The sequence below is a fragment of the Eumetopias jubatus genome, unplaced genomic scaffold, assembly GCF_037043125.1.
Source record: "Eumetopias jubatus isolate StellerSeaLion01/CBP00866 unplaced genomic scaffold, mEumJub1_p1.0 scaffold_14, whole genome shotgun sequence".
Taxonomy (NCBI): Eukaryota; Metazoa; Chordata; class Mammalia; order Carnivora; family Otariidae; genus Eumetopias; species Eumetopias jubatus.
In genome coordinates this window covers 20990179-21012342 of record NW_028274820.1, presented here as the reverse complement: position 1 = coordinate 21012342, position 22164 = coordinate 20990179, and the positions used below count along the sequence as shown (strand labels likewise).

At 41.2% G+C, this 22164-nt stretch overlaps 1 pseudogene; it reads left to right on the top strand.

The window, feature by feature from the left end:
• The first annotated feature begins 238 nt into the window (after window positions 1-238).
• LOC114221279 (LIM domain and actin-binding protein 1 pseudogene) lies at window positions 239-11063 on the top strand (annotated as a pseudogene).
• Window positions 11064-22164: the final 11101 nt, after the last annotated feature.

The window sequence follows — 22164 nt, the reverse complement described above, 5'->3', positions numbered from 1 at the left end:
AACATCCCAAGTACCCTACACTCCACTTTAGACCACTAGGTGCAGTTAGTGCACAGGGTACTGCCTAAGAGAACAGCCCAGGAGGGGCCGCTAGGGTAAGTTGAATTGGGTCCCCTGAAAAGATATTCTGAAGTCTGAACATACCCACTCTTCACCGCCATACCTGTGAATGTGACCTTACTTGGAAACAGTTCTTTGGAGATGTCATCAAGTTAAGATGGGGTCATACTGGACTAGCATGGCTCTGAATCCAATGACTGGTGTCCTTATAAGAAGAGAGAAATCTTTGGATACAGAGATACAGAAGACACAGAGACAGAGGGGAGGAGGCCACGTGACCTCGGAGGCAGGGGTCGAGGTAGTGCATCTACAAGGCAAGGAATGCCAAGGGTGGGCCAGCCACCAGAAGCTAGGAAGAAACAAGGAAGGATTCTTCCCTAGCACCTACACAGGGAGCATGGCCCTACCAAGGCCTGGATTTCCGACTTCTAGCCTCCAGCCCTGTGAGGGAATACATTTCTGTTCATTTGTTGTTTTAAAGTAAGCTACGCCCAATGTGGGGCTTGACGCCACAACCCTGAGGTCAAGAGTGGCATGCTCTTCCGACTGAGCTAGCCGGGCGCCCCACTATTTCTGTTGGTTTAAGCCAGTTTGTTTGAGCTACAGCCGCAGCAGGGAACTAATAAAGGGCCCCATGTCTGGAGAGGTCTTTTGGGTCTTTGAGAAAAAGATCGGAGGGCAGGGCCGGGAAAGACAAATTCAGGCGCTGTGGCTCAGTTTTGTCTTTCAACAATCTACTAGCACAACTCTTAATTCTGGGTCACATTCTTTTTTTTTCTTTTTTTTAAGATTTTATTTATTTAATTGACAGAGAGAGAGACAGCGAGAGAGGGAACACAAGCAGGGGGAGGGTCAGAGGGAGAAGCAGACTCCCTGCTGAGCAGGGAGCCCGATGCGGGGCTCGATCCCAGGACTCCGGGATCATGACCTGAGCCTAAGGCAGTCGCTTAACCAACTGAGCCACCCAGGCGCCTCTATCTGTCCACTCTTTGACAATCAAAGCAAAAATCTGTTTTTTAAATCTATTCTTTATTGTGTATTTCAGTATGTTGGTTTGACTCTGCAACTCTGAGGCTTTAGTAAATATTTGTTTTCTAACCAGTGTAGGAGATGGGGAAGGTCTTCTAAAGGATACATATCATACAAAGATATTTCTGCATCTTAGGGAGAGTTCATAAAAGAGAATATCCTCTTTTATGCTGGATGTGTTGACTTAATTTTTTGTTTGTGTGTTGACTTAATTTAATGTATCTTATCCATAAATTTGAATAGAAGCACTCTGCAACTGATAAGAAATTTTAATTACTTTTTTTTTTTTTTTGCTTAGGGTATTTCAAAACCACCAAAGTGTTCAGATGACTTCATTGTTTAGAATACATCACATCTAAGTGTCATTTGTTTGAATGAAAAAAAGCATTTAAACATATTTCGTCAATATGATAGCCCAAAACAGAGACCCTATTTTTATATGGGAGATTTGAAGATATTAAATTATTTGTTCAAAGCAGGTTTTTAACACTGTATGTTAACTATACTGGAATTAAAATTAAAACAAACAAACAGGTTTTTAAGAGAAAGTGCCCAATCTCTGATGATCCGTGTGCGTGTGAAGTTAAGCTTAAGCATTTTATCAAAAAAAGTAAGTGAATTCAGATGAGTTCCTGTAAATGGTTGTAAGCTGACAGCCAGGAGATGGAGAGTCCCATGCTCCCTTGACTGAGCCAGCCACGTGCCCCTGGGATCTCTTATTAATTAATTTCCCTGAGTTCTTCATAAATTGATATGGAATTTTGATGGTTATACTATCTCTACTAGTAACATGCTCCATAAACGTGCCTGTGTTATAAAGTAGTACTTCTGTTTTTTTTATCCCTAAATGAACCCTTTCAATTTACAAGATTTTTCTCATTCTAATACTGTCATTGAAATAATTATGAGGGGTGCTGTGTGGCTCAGTTTGTACAGCATCTAACTCTTGATCTCATGGTTGTGAGTTCAAGCCCCACACTGGGCGTGGAGCCTACTTAAAAAAACAGAAAAAGAAAGAATTATGAAATGATGTACTTAAGCAAAAAGAAAAGCAGATGCAAAGAAGAAATAATAGCAAGCTCAGATTGAAAAAATATGAATTGTCTTCTATTGAAATAATTATATATAGAGAGAAAATAAAAATGATCTCTTGAATTTTTGACATACCCTATAGTGGTCTTTGATTTGAAATAGAAGTTTTTATAATTCTTAGAGGCATATATATTTTATAATATATAATACATATGTATATGTAGGCATATATAATAAATAATGCATATATACATATATAATTCTTAGAGGCATAAAACATTTTAACCAGGAATGAGGTTTAGCTTATTATTCATTCATGAAAGAACCCTACAAATTGAGAATATTTCAATAAATGATGTTAAAAGATAAACTGAGGTACATGAAGATTTTGAAGAGTTTATATGAGCCAGTATCAATTTGATTGGGCAGTGCCAAATGAAGAATGGTTAAGAGCACTGCATTGAGGGCGCCTGGGTGGCTCAGTTGGTTAAGCGACTGCCTTCGGCTCAGGTCATGATCCTGGAGTCCCGGGATTGAGTCCCACATTGGGCTCCCTGCTCAGCAGGGAATCTGCTTCTCCCTATGACCCTCTTCCCTCTCATGCTCTCTGTCTCTCATTCTCTCTCTCTCAAATAAATAAATAAAATCTTTAAAAAAAAAAGAGCACTGCATTGAAAGGAGAAAAGCTTTTTTTTTTAATTAAAGATTTTATTTATTTATTTGAGAGAGAGTACAAGCAAGTGAGCGAGAGAGAAAGAGAACACAAGCAGGGGGAGTGGGAGAGGGAGAAGCAGACTCCCCGCTGAGCAGAGAGCTCGATGTGGGGCTTGATCCCTGGACTCCAGGATCATGACCTGAGCCAAAGGCAGATGCCCAACCAACGGTGTCACCCAGGCGCCCCATGAAAGGGAAAGGCTTTTATAGAGCATGCTAAAGCAAAGCAAGGAAATTATTTGATTGGCTATAGCTTAGAGTAGCCTTATTTGGGAAAAACTACTTGGATTTGTGATTAGTTGTTCTTAGGTGTTGATTTCTTAACCCTGAGGCTTTTACAGGGCTTGACTCTGGCTTAAGCTTCCGTTTGCTTATGTAGGTTATCAAGATGTTAGAACCACCTCAGTCTAATGGGCTCTGTGTTTAATTACTTTAATGATGGTAATATTACATAAAATATCTGAAAATCATCTGCTCTTCTTTAACTGAAGAAGCATTTAGCTAACAGTTTGGGGTAAATGTTGTGAACATCTAAAAATTACAATGACTATAAAAATTGTGGCTACAAAAATACTATGTCACCAAAGGTAGGTCACTCCATGGTGGTTTCAATTTGCCTTTCCCTGATGATTATTAGTGAGGTTGAGCATCTTTATAGCAGCATTATTTACAGCAGCCAAGATATGGAAGCAACCTAAGTGTCCGTTGATAGATGAACAGATAAGGAAGACCTGGTATTCATATGATTTCACTCATGAACTTAAGAAACAAAACAAACAAGCAAAAAAAAAAAAAAAAAAAAACAGAGAGAGATGAACCAAGGATCAGACTCTTAACTATGGCGAACAAACTAATGGTTACCAAAGGGGAGATGGATGGGAGGAATGGGTGAAATAGGTGATGGGAAATAAAGAGGACACTTATTAAGATGAGAGAAAAAAAACAGGGAGTCTTGTGTTGATGGAAACGTCCTGCATTTGACTGTATCGATGTCAAGATCCTGATCATGATATTATAAGTATAACAGGTAAAGGGAGTATGGATCTCTCTGTATTATTTCACAGCAACATGTAAACTTATAATTAGCTCAAAATAAAAAGTTTAATTTAAAAATATAAAATTAGGGGCGCCTGGGTAGCTCAGTCAGTTAAGCGTCTGCCTTCAGCTCAGGTCATGATCCCAGGGTCCTGGGATCGAGCCCCACATCAGGCTCCCTGCTCAGCGGGAAGCCTGCTTCTCCCTCTGCCTGCTGCTCCCCCTGCTTGTGTTCCCGCTCTCATTGTCTCTCTCTGTCAAATAAATAATAAATAAAATCTTAAAAAAAAGAAAAGAAAAAGAAAGAGAGAGAGAGATAGGTGGGTCACCCCTTGATTTTTGGCAAGCTGTGATGTAATAGGACCATATTCTACAAAGAGTTCTGATTTAAGAAGCTGAGTGAAGACCAATATTATTCAGATGAGGGAATACATGAGGAATTACTTAAAGAACATGGCATAAGAGTGTTTTCGTAATATGGTGATTAGGGAGGAAGGAATGCAAATTGGTTCATTATACTTTTAGTTCTAATTGTTTATTTAAAGATTTTATTTATTTATTTGAGAGAGAGCAGGAGCAGGGAGGAGAGGGAGAAGCAGACTCCCCGCTGAGCAGGGAGCCTGATATGGGTCTCGATCCCAGTACTGGGATCATGACCTAAGCCCAAGACAGATGCTTAAGCAACTGAGCCACCCATGTCAGGCTTCCCACTCAGCAGGGAGTCTGCTAGAGATTCTTTCTCTCCCTCTGCGTGCTCTCTCACTCTCTCAAATAAATAAATAAATCTTTTTTAAAAATTAAATTTTAAAATTTGAGATTGTTGTAGATTTACATTCAGTTGTAAGAAATAATACAGAGAGATGGTATGTACCCTTAACTCAGTTTCTGCAATGGTAACATCTTGCAGGACTATAGTACAGTATCACAGCAAGGATATTGCCTGATAGAGTCAAGACACAGAGCATTTCCATCACCTCAAAGGCGCGGCATGCAGCCATGTTGTAGCCACACCCATTTTTCTCAAGACCGTCGCCTCCTTCTTAATCCCTGGCAACTATTAATCTGCTCTTCATTTCTGTTTTGCCATTTCAAAATTATAGAAAAGATGGGGTGCCTGGGTGGCTCAGACAGTTAAGTGTCTCCCTTCGGCTCAGGTCGTGATCCCAGGGTCCTGGGATCCAGCCCCGCATCAGGCTCCCTGCTCAGAGGGGAGCCTGCTTCTCCCTCTCCCTCTTCCTGCTGCTCCCCCTGCTTGTACACTCTCTCTGTCAAAAATAGATAAAATCTTAAAAAAAAAAGATTATAGAAAAGAATCATATACTATATAACCTTTTGGGATTTTTTTTTTTTCATACAGCATAATTCTCTGGCATTTCATCCAGGTGAGATGTGAACAATCTTCTTCTTATTTTTTTTGGTGAACAATCTTACTTAATTTAAATTTCCTTATCGAAAGGCCTATCAATACCCAGTTCCTCAAATACCCTTTGAACTAGCCTTATCATTCTGTTTGCTCCCTCCCTGATGAGTGGACAAAAACCTTTTCCCTGTGTTCAGACACATTACTTTTTTTTAAAGATTTTATTTATTTATTTGAGAGACAGAGAGAAAGAGAGTGAGCACAAGCAGGGAGAGCAGCAGAGGGAGAGGGAGAAGCAGACTCTCTGCTGAGCAGGGAGCCTGATGTGGGACTCAATCCCAGGACCCTGAGATCATGACCTGAGCCAAAGGCAGACGCTTAACCGACTGAGCCACCCAGGTGCCCCTTTTCCCTATGTTGGTTCTCTATTTGTAGGAGTCATATATATGTCATAAATAAATATATACATTGTTTAAGTATAGTTGATGCACAATGTTACATTAGTTTCAGGTGTACTGCATAGTGATTGGACAAGTCTACACATTATGCTGTGCTGTAGCTACCAGCTGTCAACAGCTGGTTGGTGTTCCCCATGCGGTACCTTTCATCCCCATAACTCATTCATTCCATAACTGGAAGCCTGTACCTCTCACTCCCCTTCACCCATTTTGCCCATCCCCTCCCTGCCCCTCCCCTCTGGCAACCACCAGTTTGTTCTCTGTATTTATTTCTGCAAGAGTCAGATTTTTGACTTTTTGAAAATAATACTTTGATGTAATTACATATCCAGTGCCTGCTCCCTAGAGAGAGTTTCCAGTTGGCTCAATGTTTTTTTACTTAGAAAACTTGTATCTAGTAGAAAAGATTAGATCACCTTTTCTCTCCTACAGCCAGAATAAAAATGTAATTTGCTTTGAGTTTCAAAGTTATGATAAGAAATATGTTCTCTCTCCAGTGACAGGTTATTTCTGTGAGATTTGGGGGTGAGTTAAGAAGAAAGAAATTTTTAAATAGCATTTTTATCCTATGCCACTGGCTCACTTTTTACTTTTTAAGCAATGATTCCAACAGCATATCAGTGTACAGATTTACAATTAATTGGTCAAAAAAACCCCATGTGTATTTCAGACTTCAATTTTTTGCTTCTAGTGAGAAGCAATAGTTTATGATAGAGATCATCACTTAATAGAAAAGGTATGTTTTCTCAGATGAGAAGATTAGAAGCCACTTAGTCCACTCCACTGTTTTGGAGCAGGACTAAAATAATCGTTTTTTAAAAAACCAAACGAGCAACAACAGTTTATTATGGGAAACCTCAAAATACACATGAATAGAAAGAATGGGATAACAAGCCTCTATGTAACTGTCATTTAAATTCAATATATATATATATACGCATATATATATATGTATTTTTTTTTTTGACAGAGAGAGAGCGAGAGAGCGCGTGCTGAAGTTGGTGGTGAGGGACAGAGAGAGGGAGAGAGAGAATCCTAAGCAGGGTGAATAAAATCAGTATTAGTAATATTTGGCTAACTTTGTTTCATACATACCCATCATTTCCTCCAACTCAGTAAATCCCAGACATCATATAATTTCATCCATAAATATTTCAGTATGTATCTATAAAAGATAAGACACTTTTTAACATAACAGTCCCATTATCACACTAAAAAAATCGTAACAGTTCCTTAACATAATCTAATACCCAGTCAGTATTCAAATGTTCTCCAATGTCTCAAGCATCTTTTTTTTTAAGGGGCAGAGGGAGAGAGAGAATAGCAAGCAGGCTCCGCACCCAGCATGGAGCCTTACGCCAGGCTCAATCTCACTAGCCTGAGATCATGACCTGAGCCAAAATCAAGAGTTGGACACTTAACTGACTGAGCCACCCAGGCACCCCTCTCAAGCATCTTTTTACAAGTGATTTGAAACAGGATCTAAACATGATCTGTTGTGTATATTTGATTTTTTCTTTTTTTAAAATACCATTTATTTTTGAACAGCTTTATTAAGGTAAAGTTGACATACAAGTACATGTTCAAGTGTACAATTAGATAATTTTTGACATATTATTCACCTGAGAAATTATCACCACAATCAAGATCGCCATCACCCCGAGTTTCCTCATGCCCCCTTGGTAATCCTGCCCTTCCAATGTCCCCACAGACGCCCATCCCCAAGCAACCACTGATCTACTTCCCATAGATTCGTCTGCATTTTCTAAAACTTCTTAAAAATGGAATCATGCAGGGGTGCCTGGGTGGCTCAGTCGAGCATCTGACTTGATTTTAGCTCAGGTAGTGATCTCATGATCTTGAGCTTGAGGCCCGCGTCAGGCTTTGCACTCAGCGCAGAATCTGCTTGAGACTCTCTCTCCCTCTGCCTCCCCACCCTGCTCTCTTGCTCTCTCTCAAATAAATAGACAAATCTTTTTAAAAAATAGAATCATATGTGTTCTTTTTAGGTGTGGTTTCATTCCCTCAGCATAATTATTTTGAGACTCATAATGTTGTCGTATGTATCAATAGTTCATTCCTTTTTGTTGCCTAGTAGCATTGCATTGCATGGACATGTCACAATTTGTATATCCATTCACTTGTAGATGGATACTTGGGTTGTTTCCATTTTTTAGCTTTTACAAATAAGGCTGCTATGGACATTTGTGTAAAAGACTTTGTATGTACATGTGCTTTCATATCTCTTTGGTAAATACATAGGATTTGGATCAGTGGGTCATAGGGTAGGTTCTGTTTAACTTTCAAGTAACTACAAAATTGTTTTCCAGAGTGGCTGTATCTGTTTACAGTCTCTCCAGCAGGAGTATGAGAACTCTGATGCTCTGCATTCTCAGTAACATTTGGTATGGTCGGTCTTTTAACTTTAAATATTCAAATTTTAAACATTCTAACAGGTGACGTCCCTGTTTTCCAACCACATTTCTATTTAAGGCCAGATCGTCTTTGTCATCTTTAAACAAACAACACATTGCAACAGACTGAATGCAAAAGCAAATATGAGAATCTATCTTCTATTAGATCAGACATCAGAGACTTGCCAAAATGTAAAAGTGTCATCCTTCTCACTTTTTTTTTTTTGTCTTGGAAAATAGAGTTGTTTCTATAAAAATATAATATAAATGGGCTTACTATTCTTTTCTAAATTAAGATAAAATTCCTCTCCCCGGGGTGGATGCTTTCTCCATGTGGCAGGGCTGTAACTGTTCATAGCTCTCTGGAACGCCAGGGGACCAGGAGCAGCTTAGAGTTTTAACTTTCATTTTACAAAGAACAACATGTTTGGGGTGCCGGCTGGCTCCGTTGGTTAAGCGTCTGCCTTTGGCTCAAGTCATGGTCTCAGGGTCCTGGATCGAGCCCTGTGTCAAGCTCCCTGCACAGTGGGGGTCTGCCTCTCCCTCTCCCCCCTGCTCCTGCTCTAACAAATAAACAAAATCTTGAAAAACAAACAAAAAAACAAAGAACACATGTTTAAATATTTCAACAGGCAAGTTATAACTAGCACCTTCTTTTTTTTATCATTTTGTTTTATTTATTTGACAGAGACAGCAAGAGAGGGAACACAAGCAGGGGGAGTGGGAGAGGGAGAAGCAGGCTTCCCGCGGAGCAAGGAGCCCGATGCGGGGCTTGATCCCAGGACCCTGGAATCATGACCTGAGCTGAATGCAGATGCTTAACTGACTGAGCCACCCAGGCACCCCGTACCTTACTTCTTATTCTTCTAGAACACTGAAAATCTTGCCCAGCCCTTCAGGAGGGGGATCCTGAAAGTGGTAAAGAAGTGGGAGAACCCAGTCCTGGAACAGAGTCTCACGCAGACTCCCTGTGATCAGCAGCGCTGAGGTCAGACTCGGAGGCAGCCATCCTCCCGGTGAAGAGGTGAGAAACTCTGCCTCTGAGGCCGAAGCTGACCACGAGGAACAAGTCCACCCCAGACCTAGGCTCAGACCACCTCCTGAAGCCCTTGCTCAGTGTCCATATCCCTGCCTTGAGGGCAGTGAGCGTCTCAAAGACCACGCGAAAGAAAGTAAAAAAATGGAAACTTGTCTAGGAGAATCCAGGCATGAAGTAGGAAAACCTGAAATCAGTGAAAACACAGAAGGAGCAAACAAAATAGAGAAACACAATGTTCCACTGAACAGCCTTAAGATGATGTTTGAGGAGAGTGAACCAACTCCAATCAAGCAGATTCTTCGGGCCCAGAGCCGCAGGGCAGGTGGAAGGAGGCTCTCTGGAAACAGCTCTTCTCCAGATGATGTGGAGATAGGCCCAGGTCAGTTGTCTCTTCCACATTCAACGCAGAGAAAAGCAAGAGCGGGTGAAATCTGGACTTACAACACCTGTCAGAAACCTCCATCAAGGATTGAATGGCCAAGCACCAGGCAGCTGTGTCCAAGCAGAGCAGTTCTGCCAACTCTACAAATGACTTGAGAGCCAACGGTGGTGAAATCAAAACTCATAAATTGGAACAAAAGGAGAACGTGCCCCCAGATCCTGAGGTCTGGCATCTCCCATCAGGTTGGAGAAAAGGTGTCTGCCACTGAGAACAGCCTGGCAGTCCATTCTGCCCCTGCTGAGGATGACTCTGTAATTCCCAGGTCAAAAGTGAGGTCCAGCGGCCCGTCCATCCCAAGCCACTGAACCCAGATGCCAGAGCCTCCAGCCTCTCTGAGAGCTCTCCTCCCAAAGCAGTGAAGAAGTTTCAGGTACCTGCAAGAGAGACTTGTGTGCAAGGTCAGAAGACAGTCTACCCGATGGAGCGTGTCTTGGCCAACCAGCAGGTGGTCCACGTCAGCTGCTTCCGTTGCCCCCACTGCAACAGCAGACTTAGTCCGGGAGCATATGCATCTTTACATGGGAGAATCTACCGCAAGCCTCACTTCAACCAACTCTTCAAAGCTAAAGGCAACTATGATGGCGGCTTTGGGCATAGACCACACAAGGATCTGTGGGCAAGCAAAACTGAAAAGGAAGGGACTTCAGAGAGGCCAGCCCAGCTTCCAAATGCAGGGGGAGATTCCTCAGAGCCCAGGGCTAGAATATTGCTAAGGTGGGTGTGCTGACAGCAAGTATGGAAGCCAAGGCCTCCTCTCAGCCAGGGAAAGACTAGCCAGCTGAAACCAAGAAGCTGAGGATCGCCTCGTCGCCGCATGCCCCCCCCACCCCAAGAACTTGGTAGTTCAGGAGGGACCTTGGGGGAAGGGATCAAAGTCTCCTAGCCTAAGTGACCTCCTGAGGATGGAATCGGCAAGCCTGAAGCTCCCGAGGACGTAGATCTGGATGTGAAAAAGCTAAGACGATCCTCTTCACTGAAAGAAAGAGGCCGCCCATTATCTGTAGCAGCTTCATTTCAAACCACTTCAGTCAAGAGCCCCCAAAATCTTGTCCCCCCTCCCCCATAAGGAAAGGCTGGAGCATGTCAGAGCAGAGTGAGGAGTTTACAGGAGGAATGCCAGCAGAAAGGAACCAAGTGCAAAACGCCAATACCTCTGAAAAGAATGGTAGTGTGGGAAAAACAACTTGGCAAAAGCAGGAATCCAGAGGAGGGGAGACAGGGAGAAGGGAGATCGTGGTTTTGAGATGGGGAGTGAGAATCTTCTAGAAAATGGTGCGAACTTAGATGGAGATGACAGAAACCTCAAACAGCGCTCTCCACTAGAACCCAAGTCTGCAAATTGGTCCAGCTTTGCAAAAAATTCACTGCCCAGAGTCAGAAATCCCAGGATGTGGGATTCTGGGAGGGAGTAGTCGTCCAAGAGCTGTCTGTGGAGGAACAGATAAAGAGAGCTTGATACTACGAGGAAGATGAGGAATGACAAACTGCAAATGGTGTGCGGCATTAAACTGGTGTTCGTGTTAGTGAGCCCCTGACCTCACAGTGATGCGCATCCACAGGCATCAGCATAAACTGTAACGTACGTGGGAGTAATTTTGGAAGAGTTCTTGCTTCAAAACAATCCCATGCTGCAGCTTATGTGAACCAGTTTGAAGTGCTAGAGAGAATATTACTTCAGTCCTCCCCTTTAGCCGTGGTGGGATACACAAGGTGCTTCGAGGTCTTCTGCTGAGGGGGGCACTATGCCGGCTCATATAGTCCAGACTCCGCTGTATTCCCAAAAGGCGATACAAAAAGAGATGATTAGTAGCACATTGTTACACTAAAAACTCAATTATGGAATTAGGGAACATGCAGAAGGGGTTTGTTTAGGGACCTAAACATTATGACTGAATGCACTTTAGTGTAAAGGGTACAGTTTGTATATTTTTAAATGAATACCAATGTATTTCATATTCATCTGTTAAGAGATCAAATATTTAATCTTTAAAACATTTTTTAGGTTAATTTTCTTACGCTGGTATATGTGGGAAATTTATTGCTCTGCATCCCATTGTCTAAACCACCTCCTGAACTGGATTATTGAGATACAACACAACCATTCTTTGGGGGCACTTTCTGAGCACATTTGGTGCTTGGAGAGATCCACTCTGGTGTTTGCCAATGAGTTTGACTACACCCCAGGGGATTGCTTTCTTCTTTGGTGGTATCTGTGCAGCTCATAATTTACTGAAAGCTGCAATATTTTTTAAGATCTTTGTTACTGTTGTTTGCCATGCTGCATGTTAAAGCGAAGTGAGGAGTTTAAAGGAGGAATAACAGAAGAAACTGCCTTAAACCACTTGAGCCCAGACCCCTAAACCCTATATTCCACTTCTGATCTCCCCTTTCTGGGACACTAGGTTGTTTTATTTATTATCTTATTTTTTTGGCAGACAGTATTCCCAGGGTGCAATTAAACCAATTATAGGCCTTTTTGGGGGGAGATGGTTTTCTAGTAGTTAAGGTTTTGGAACATTATAAACTTGAGTACATTTGTTGTACATAATTGGGATATTCCAAATTTTATGTGGGGGAGAGAGGAGGTATTTTAAGCTATAAACTTCTTTGTACTGCATTCTTGAGATTTAGCTCTAATATTTTTTAGAGATGTAAAATATTCTGCTTTCTTACAGTCTTGCTTAGTCTGAAACAGTTTTATTCAATAAAGCTTTTAATTTACATTTGAAAAAATAAAACTCTAAAATTCATGTAAAACAAAATTCACCATTTTAATAATTTCAAATGCACAATTCAGTGGTTTTTATTATATTCACAACACTGTGCAGCTATGGTAACTATTTAATCTAGGAACATTTCTATGCCCAAAGAGAAACCCCATAACTTCCAATTCCCCCTTCCCTATCCCCTGGGAACCACTGATGTACTTTCTTTCCCTGTGGATTTGCCCATTTTGAGCATATTTAAATGGAATCATACAATATGTGGACTTTTGTGTCTGTCTTTTTTTTTTTTTACTTACCATTATGTTTTTGAGGTTCCCCCATGTTGCAGCATGTACTTTATGCCTCTTAATGGCTGAATAGTATTCCATGTATGAATATACAATATTTTGTTTATCCATTCGTCAATTGATAATTTTTGGTTATTATAAGTAGTGCTTCCATTAACATTCATGTACAAGTTTTTTGTTTTTGAGATTTTATTTATTTATTTGAGAGAGAGCATGAGCAGGGACCGGAGCGGCAGAGAGAGAGGGAGAAGCAGATTCCCTGCAGAGCAGGGAGCCTGACTCGGGACTCGATCCCAGGACCCTGGGATCACAACCCAAGCCAAAGGCAGCCACTTAACCAACTGAGGCACCCAGGTGCCCCTCATGTACAAGTTTTTGTGCAGACGTGTTTTCATTTCTCTTGGGTGTATAGCTAGGAGTGGAATTGCTGGGTCCTATGGTAACTCTGATGTTTAACTGTTTGAGGAACTGCCAAATTATTTTCCACAGCAGCTGCACCATTTTACATCCCACCTCCCAGCAATGTATGAGGGTTCCAGTTTTTTCACCTCTGTGCCAACACTTGTAATTATTTTTTAATTCATTTTTAAAAATTATAGATATCTTAGTGGGTGGAAAGTGGTATCACGTTGTAGTTTTATTTTGCATTTCCTGATGGCTGATGATGTTGAGCATTGTTTCACGTGCGTATTGGCTATTTATACTTCTTCTTTGGACAAACGTCTGTTTAAATCTTTTGCCATCTTTTCAAGATTTTATTTTTAAGGGGCGCCTGGGTGGCTCAGTTCGATTAACTGTCTACCTTTGGCTCAGGTCATGATCTCAGGATCCTGGAATTAAGCCCCACATCAGGCTCCATGCTCAGCAGGGAGTCTGCTTGAGGATTCTCTCCCCCTCTCCTTCTGCCTTCCTCCTTCCCCGCCACGCAGGCACATGCTCTCTCTAAAATAAATAAATCTTTAAAAAAAGTTTTAAAACTTTGGAGTCCATTTCATTAACTTTTCCTTTTGTTCTTGTGCTTTCAGCATCATATTTAAGAAACTGTTGCCTAATCCAAGGTAATGAAGATCTACACTTATGCTTTCTTCCAAGAATATTATAGCTTTAACTCTTACATTTATATCTTTAATACTTTTCGAGTTAATTTCTGTACATGGTGTCATGTAGGGATCCAAATTCATGCTTCTGCATGTGAATATTATATAAAAAAATTATTCTAGGGCTGCCTGGGTGGCTCAGTCAGTTAAGCATCTGACTCTCGATCTCAGTTCAGGTCTTGATCTCAGGGTCATGAGTTCAAGCCCCGCACTGGGCTCCATGCTGGACATGGAGGCTACTTTAAAAAAAAATATTCTAACACTTGTTAAAGATGATAAGAAAAACTCTTTTCAAGAGACAACTGCGGTGGGATTTTGCAATAGGAGAGATTGGGTTCAACTCCAAATAGGATAAGGAAAAGTGGGGATTGATAGCCAAGGAGCAGGGTTGGGGGGGATGTCAGTGAGTGGAAAATGACTAAAGGAAACATCAGGGGAAGGGGTGACTCTGCCTAAAGTGACTTGACAGGATTCTTGCTGAAGTCAGGCCAGCATGATCAGATACCACCCGGGGTTGGGTGGGGGAGGGAAGGGGAATTTGAATATATATTGAGTGTGGGGGTTCTTTCTGATCTGAATGAAAAGATTCTTGCTAACCTGGGCGATGCAGGCCCAAGGATGAACACAGAAAGTGAAAGCCTAGAGGGATCAGAGGAGCCGGGCCAGAGTTAGGTCAAGGCGGGGGGAGTCTTTGCCAATATTCAGTTGTCTCAACACCATCTGTTGGAAGATTCTTCTTTCCTTATTAAATGAGCTTGGAACATTCCAAAAAGCAATTGACCATAGATGTTTGGTATGGATTTATTTCTGGACTCTCAATTCTGTTTCACTGATCTATATATCCGTCTTTATGCTGATAACACACCATTCATGTGCCATTTTACATTAGCTCTGTAGTAGGTTTTGAAATCTGAAGCGGGAGTCCTCCAACTTTTCTTTTTCAAGACTGGCCATTTGGGGTCTCTTGCACTTCTTTATGAACTTTAGGAACACTTTGTCCATTTTGCAAAACAATCAGTTAGAATTTTGGTAGGAATTACACTGAATCTGTAGATTTACTTGGGGATTATTGCCAAAAGCTATTATTACAAATATTTTAATTATTTAAAAATTTTTTATCTATAAAGGAAACTCATTGATCATATAATTCCTCCTCAAGTAAAGTTTCATAAAGGATCAATATAACGCTCCAACTATATTACAGAGCAAAAATAAAGGAACTAGGTATTTCACTATGTACATGTCCAGATATGACCACATAGGAAGGCTGAAAAATCAGATATTTGAAACCTAACACAGAATCACAGTGAATGTGACAGCTATAAATGCTGAATAATATGGGAGCTGTATAGTAAGTCCAATATCCTGCATAGCGTTGATGTAGGCAATATGTTTTTCAGAAATGGTGATATCTCTTGCAAATGTTTAGAACAGAACAGTCAAATCTTCCGCTCATATTCATAACTGTATTATTAGAAAATTCAGGTATATTAACATGTAAAAAATTAACATGTTTATTTGTAAATTAAAGTTTTTTTTTCTAGGTTCAGATAATTGGAAACCGGTTTTGTACTCACATTGGATAGGACATTCGAAAGTTGTATGGGGTTGGGGTGGCTCAGTCTGTAGAACATGTGACATTTGATCTCAGGGTCGTGAGCTCAAGCCCCATGTTGGGCGTAGAGATTATTTAAAAAAAAAGTTGTGTGGGTGAGGGATAAGACTTCAATAGGCAGGAATGTCCCTTTATTGCAGAAGTCTTCTTGGATCTTTGGTTTCCATGCATTAAAATGCCAGTAACCCGCCCAATCATTGTGACAGTCAGCAATGCCCTCTCACATTTTCTAAACACTGAGCAGCCAGAACTGCCCCTTTCAGGTACAGGGGAAAGAGCACCGTACTAGGAGTCAGAGATGATGTGGTGCTCATTCTGGCCCAAGTCAGTTTGCTGCTCTGGGTCCCATTTTCCTCATCTGAAAAATGGTCTGCATGGTCTTGGAGACCTTCTTACTGCTAGTTAAAAAAAAGCATAGTTGCTAACAGGTGGGTAGCCATGTCCCCCTCTGCTGGCCAATTAGCATGTCATAAATGTCAACAAAAGATTTTAATCTTTCCAGTGTAGAAGTTCTCACCTTTTTAAAAGTATTTTCAATTTTATTTATTTTTTAAAGATTTTATTTATTTATTTGACAGAGAGAGACACAGCGAGAGAGGGAACACAAGCAGGGGGAGTGGGAGAGGGAGAAGCAGGCTTCCCGCGGAGCAGGGAGCCCGATGTGGGGCTCGATCCCAGGACCCTGGGATCATGACCTGAGCCGAAGGCAGACACTTAACGACTGAGCCACCCAGGGGCCCCTCAATTTTATTTATGTAAGTCATCTCTACACCCAACGTGGGGCTTGAACTCATGACCTGGAGATCAAGAGCCACATGCTCTACCAACTGAGCCAGCCAGGAGCCCGTCATTTTCTGGAATTTATAAACCACATACAAAATGTTGAGGAATTAAAAAAAGTACCCTGTATTTCAAATCTTGGTTACCATGTTCATTTTTCCAGGCCCTTTATCAATATGTCACAAAAAGTATCCATTTTCTCAGCATCTAAATTACATTTAGAAAAGCAGGTCAGATTTCAAGTGAAACTGACATATTGCGTTGGTCAAGGACTTTTGGCTGGAATAATTTGGCTCATTCTCTCAGATGTCTCCAGCAGATCATTATCTCCAAAGAGAGAATTTTCTGTTGGAGTTAGCAGAATTCTGAGAAATATTCAACAGAGCATTAATTTTTGAATGGCTAAGCCATGAAAAATCTGTCACATAGATCTTAAATAATTTTTAAATACTAACATTGCCCAAGCTTCAAACTTCCTGTAATGATTTTCCCTTCTTCTCGAATTCATCTCCTTGTTACTATTATTATTGTTTGTATTTTTATGTTACTTGAAATGCTTTGGGGAACAAAACAGGTGCTATATTATTTTAAAGATGTTTAAAAATATAGTTATGCAAAAAAATAAAAATATAGCTATGCAAAGTAAAAAGAAAAGGCAGAAAGAACTAAAGTAGAACAGAAGGTAGGAAATGAAAAATGAAAGTCGAGGTCACATAGACAGACAACCACTGTTCATAGTTTCTGGCTTTCATTCTTTAGTTCATTATCCTTATAACATGAAATAAAATCCTTTCCTGTTTGCATCCTGACTCTAGGCTGTATTTTCTCCTTCCTGGTAAATAAGTGATTTATCACATTGACTCTTCTCACTTACTCCCAACAGTTCCAGTTTTGGCTTTTAATTCTACTTCTCCTACTGGCGGCTATCTTTCTGTCTTCAGATATTATATGAAGTCATCTACTTCTTAAATTATAAAGGTCACATTATATCTACTAATTTCCCTCTATGAAAATGAGCAAATTAAAAGTTCTTTTAATCTCCTCCCAATTTTTGCTAGTTATAATATTACCTTGTCAAGACGAATATTTATACAGTTTATCCACTTAAATATAAAGCTGAATTTCCTCTTTGCTACAGCAAGCCATGTGTTTTTGCCTTGGAGGCTTTGTATTTGCTCTTCATGGCTCACTCCCTCACTTGATTCAGATCTCGGCCACCTCCCCAGACTTATTCTCTCCCCACGTGGAAGAGAGTAAGTCCATGTGGGGAGCTTTGTTGTCTTCGCTGAATGTTCCTAGCCAAGAACTGTTCTTGGCCAATGGGTGCTCAATAAACATTTTATTCATTGAAGATTTTATTTATTTGAGAGAGAATGAGCAGGGGGGAGAGGCAGAGGAAAGAGAGAGAGAGAGAAGATTCCCCACTGAGCAGGGAACCCGACGCAGGGCTGGATCCCAGGTCCCAGGGATCATGATGCAAGCTGAAGGCAGACACTTAACCCACTGAGCCACCTAGGTGCCCCTCAATAAACATTTATTGAATGAATAGATCCTGAAAGACCAAAGGAGTGTCATAAAAGCTGTGAATGTATAAATATTATTGCAGAACCAACTAGTGTATTAGAACCAATAACAAAAGGAAAATGTAACCCTAGGTCATTAACGTTTTGGCAAAGAAGAATCTTCCACATATTTCCTCTTTTATTTCTAATATGAACTGTGTTGTACTTCAGTTTCTAATTGCTACTCCCACATCATCTTCCTTTGTTGATTATTGATTATTATTATTATTCTCTACACCCAACCTGGGGCTTGAACTCACCACCCCGAGATCAAGAGTCGCATGCCCTACTGACTGAGCCAGCCAGGCGCTCCTTCTGGATTTTTAAAATTTTGTTGGAGAATCTCTTTAAAAAATTTCCCATGCAGGGAATCTCTTTAATGTCCGAAGGTATCTTCATTTTGCCTTCATATTTGGTTGATGCTGCAGCTAAGTATAGAATTTTAGGTTCTAACACTTCTCTCTTGCATCTCTGAAGCCATTGCTTCCATATTCTCCAGCATTTGGGGAAGAGAAATCTGAAGTCGGTCTGATTTGGATATTCTGCAAGTGCCCTGGTTTTTCACCCCCGTCTTTGGAAGATTTTTGGTTCTGAAATCTCATCAGAATGTGTGGACCTTCACATCGGGCTCCCTGCTCGGCAGAGAGTCTGCTTCTCCCTCTGACCCTCTTCCCTCTCGTGCTCTCATTCTTTAATAAATAAATAAAATCTTAAAAAAAAAAAAAAGAATGTGTGGGCCTTTCCAATTAGTCCTCCTTGACACTTGCTGAGTGGCATTTTCTTCAGTGAGAGGTTTTCTAGGATTTATTTCTCCATGCGCGTCTTTGTTCTCCTTCTTTACAGCGACGTCACCTCCATCTGCTGTCTTTCTGATTTCTGTTCTGAGAGGCTTCCTCTACTTTGTCCTCCCAACTACGCGGCCTTGCGCCAGCCCACTCTATCATTCTTCCAATCCGTTACGGTACTTTGGCAATCACTCTGCCGGTTGTCCAGTCAAGCCCCTTTCCTTGAAGACCGTTTGTTGGATTGATGCACCACTGTCTGAGGGTACTAATTAGGACAATTTGAAATCTCTTCCATTTCTAGAGTTATTTATGTCTCCTGTGGGGGCCGCGATGCAGTTTGCTCATGTTGGCCCTTAGCTTCCATGTTGCTGCCATGTTTCTTCCTGTCTCGCAAGCTTGGACATTAACTCAGATGTGGGTGCCAAGGCCTGGGTGCACAGGCTCTTACGGACGATGTTCTCTGGCCCCAGCTGGCCTCTCCCTACGGGGAGAGTGAGCTGCTTCTGAGCAAGTGGCAGAGCCCGCCTTCCAGCATGCCTCACTAAAAGATGTGTGGGTGAGGAGCCAGCAGGCAGGCCAGGGAACCCCACAACCACCAAATTGAAAAGGGTTGTACTTTAGATGGAACAGGTAAGTGTGTGTTCCTCTTAGGCAGCCCTGCCTCTCCGTCCTCCCCACACACACCTGCGGCGGCATTCTGAAGTCCGCTCAGGTGCTGCTCTCCTTCGCCCTCCTTCGGCCACCTGCTCACTTTCTTTACACAACTATTCACGGGCTTCATCCCAAGGGCAAAGCACTTGGAACAGAGCCTAGTCCTTTACAAAGTGCCCAAGAAATATTTGTTGAACAAACAAATGATGGGAAAGAGAGAGGAGGTAACCAACTGTCCTCACAATTCCAAGCATTCTTCTTTGATGAATGACTCTAAATATGGCTTCCCAGCCCAGCCCTGCTCTTTGTATTTGTTGACCTCAAGCTAGCCAACTGCCAGGATTCCTTAATTACCTACAGGGTGTCGGGCTAAGTGCAATTTTCTTTTCTTTTTCTCTCCCAATGTGATCCCACCTGCTCATTCTCCTAAAATTTCATACTTAAATGAAAGTAAGATGCGTGTGTTCAGTCTGCCATATTAAACCAGAAATATATCTGAAAGTATAGCTACCAAAAAAATTGTATTTTGGAACAGCTGTTGGACCCTCCCAAGATGTAAAGTGGAGAAAATAAATAGAGGTTTTTCTATTTATTATATGTTGATATTTTATTTGGAAATTAGGAAAATAACAATATAAGTTAATTAAGTACCTGCACAAAAATTAGGGGGAAATGAGTTTTTGCCTATGTTTTTAATAGAATTACAAATTTTAACATAGCACCTACTTAATACATTTTTAAAAGTTTCATTATTTAAGTAATCCCTCTCTACACCCCACATGGGGCTCGAACTTACAACGCCGAGATCAAGAGTTGCATGCTCCTCCAACTGAGCTAACCAGATGCCCCTTAATAAATTTTTATTGGATAAAATAAGTGATTATGAATAATAGATGAAATTTCGGGAAAAATACAGTTTTGTCATTTGAATATAAACCTCATTTGAAATAAATTTAGCTTTTAAAAAGTATAGAGTATTACATGGAAAAAAAGTTGCAGCATGGTATTCACACCCTGATTAAAAATGTGTGTCTATATACGTGTGTATCTTTGTGTACACACACATACAGATATGTATATATACACACATACGAACACAGAGAATTAGAAATAAAAGCAAACTGTTAACAACAGTCATGTTAGGATGTTTAGAATTAATACAACGGTGATTGAGAAGCACCAGAATCGTGACATTTATTCCAAGCGAGGGGGACTATTTATTTTTTAATTAATTAATTAATTAGAGAGAAGAGAGCAGGAGCAGAGGGGAGGGGCAGAGGGAGGGAGAATTTTTTTTTTTTTTTTTTTTAGCTTTTTATTTTTATTTATTTGAGAGAGAGGAGAGGGATAAGCAGACTCCATGCTGAGCACAGAGCCCAACTTGGGTCTGGATCCCATGACCTGAACCGAAATCAAAAGTTGAAAGCTCAAAGGACTGAGCCACCCTGGTGCCCTGAGAGAATCTTAAGCAGGTTCCATGCCCAGCACCGAGCCAATGCAGGCCTTGATCTCATGACCCTGAGATCATGACCTAAGCCAAAATCTAGAGTCTGATGCTCAACCAACTGAGTCACTCAGGTGCCCCAAGAGAGACTATTTATATATAATTATGTACACGTTTAATTTGAAAAAATACATACTGGGAGACTTCCGGTTTCAGTTCTGATATATAAAGAATTTGGAAGTTGTCACTCATGTCCTTATAAGAAAAAACCTGAACAAACTGAAAATCAATGACTTGAATGAGTTTTCTTGGAGCCATCAGAAAGAATTCAGGCTGCAAGGCAAACTGTCACCTCAGAATCTGGAGACAGGAAAACACAGAGAATCACAGATGAGATCAGCTTACCTGGGCCAAAAGCTCCTGGAGCCATAACGGTAACTGATGAATTGCTAGGGGCTGGGTGTGGACTACCATTAGGGCAGGAAACTCCTACCGGCTGTGGTCTTAGAGAGGCCTCCACATTCTAGTAGATTTTACTTCTAGAAACCCCACTAGGTTCTCATTATGAAGAACCAAGGAGAAACGTATTTCTGGCACGGGGAGGGGAAAAGTGACCATTTTGATATATGCACAGACATGTGCATATCCATGACAAAAGCCTCTTCAGCAGGGTAAGTAGACTTTAACAGAGCTTTATCTGACTCTGGGGGAGGGAAATTACCCAAATCTAGCCCCCTCTAGCCTTCCTGTCACACCTAAGGGGGAAAATGCTGAGAGACACTTGTGAAAGTCACACCCCCACAGACCCCCTAAAAGACTGAGGTTTTGTATATGATTTAGTATAGGATTATATCCTTTACCATGTCTACAGGGCTACAGAATAATGACAGTGGACTCTAGCTGAAAGAGCTGCAAAGGTGCAGATTCTGTTTAAGAAGGAATTTTCAGGGAATCACAAAGACAAGAGGGGAGGCAAAAACAAGGACATGAGAGGCAATGGAAGCCTCAGACACCTACAGCTAGAGCAAATATGAAAAACAGTCCAGCTCCTAGCCAGATAAACACTAAACCACACACTGAACACCTACTTCTCTCCTATTACCCGATACATGAAGTCTGGCTTTCAACAAAAATTTACAAGGCAGGGACGCCTGGGTGGCTCAGTCGTTAAGCGTCTGCCTTCGGCTCAGGCCATGATCCCAGGGTCCTGGGATCGAGCCCCGCGTCGGGCTCCCTGCTCAGCGGGAAGCCTGCTTCTCCCTCTCCCACTCCCACTGCTTGTGTTCCCTCTCCTGCTGTCTCTCTCTCCATCAAATAAATAAATAAAATCTTTTAAAAAAATTTACAAGGCATACTAAGCTTCAAGGCAAGAAAAACCACAATCTAAAGAGGCAACCCAAGCCTCAAAACCAGACTCAGATATGGTACGGATTTTTGAGTTTAAAAGAACGATGATTACTGTTAAAGGTTCCAATGGAAACAGCAGATAACACTGATGAACAGATGGTTATATAAGCAGAGAGATGGAAACAGTAATAAATAAAAAAGAAATGTTAAAAAAAAAAACCCACTGTAACAAATGAAGAATGCCTGTGATGAGTTCATCAACAGACTGGCCACAGTCAAGGAAAGAA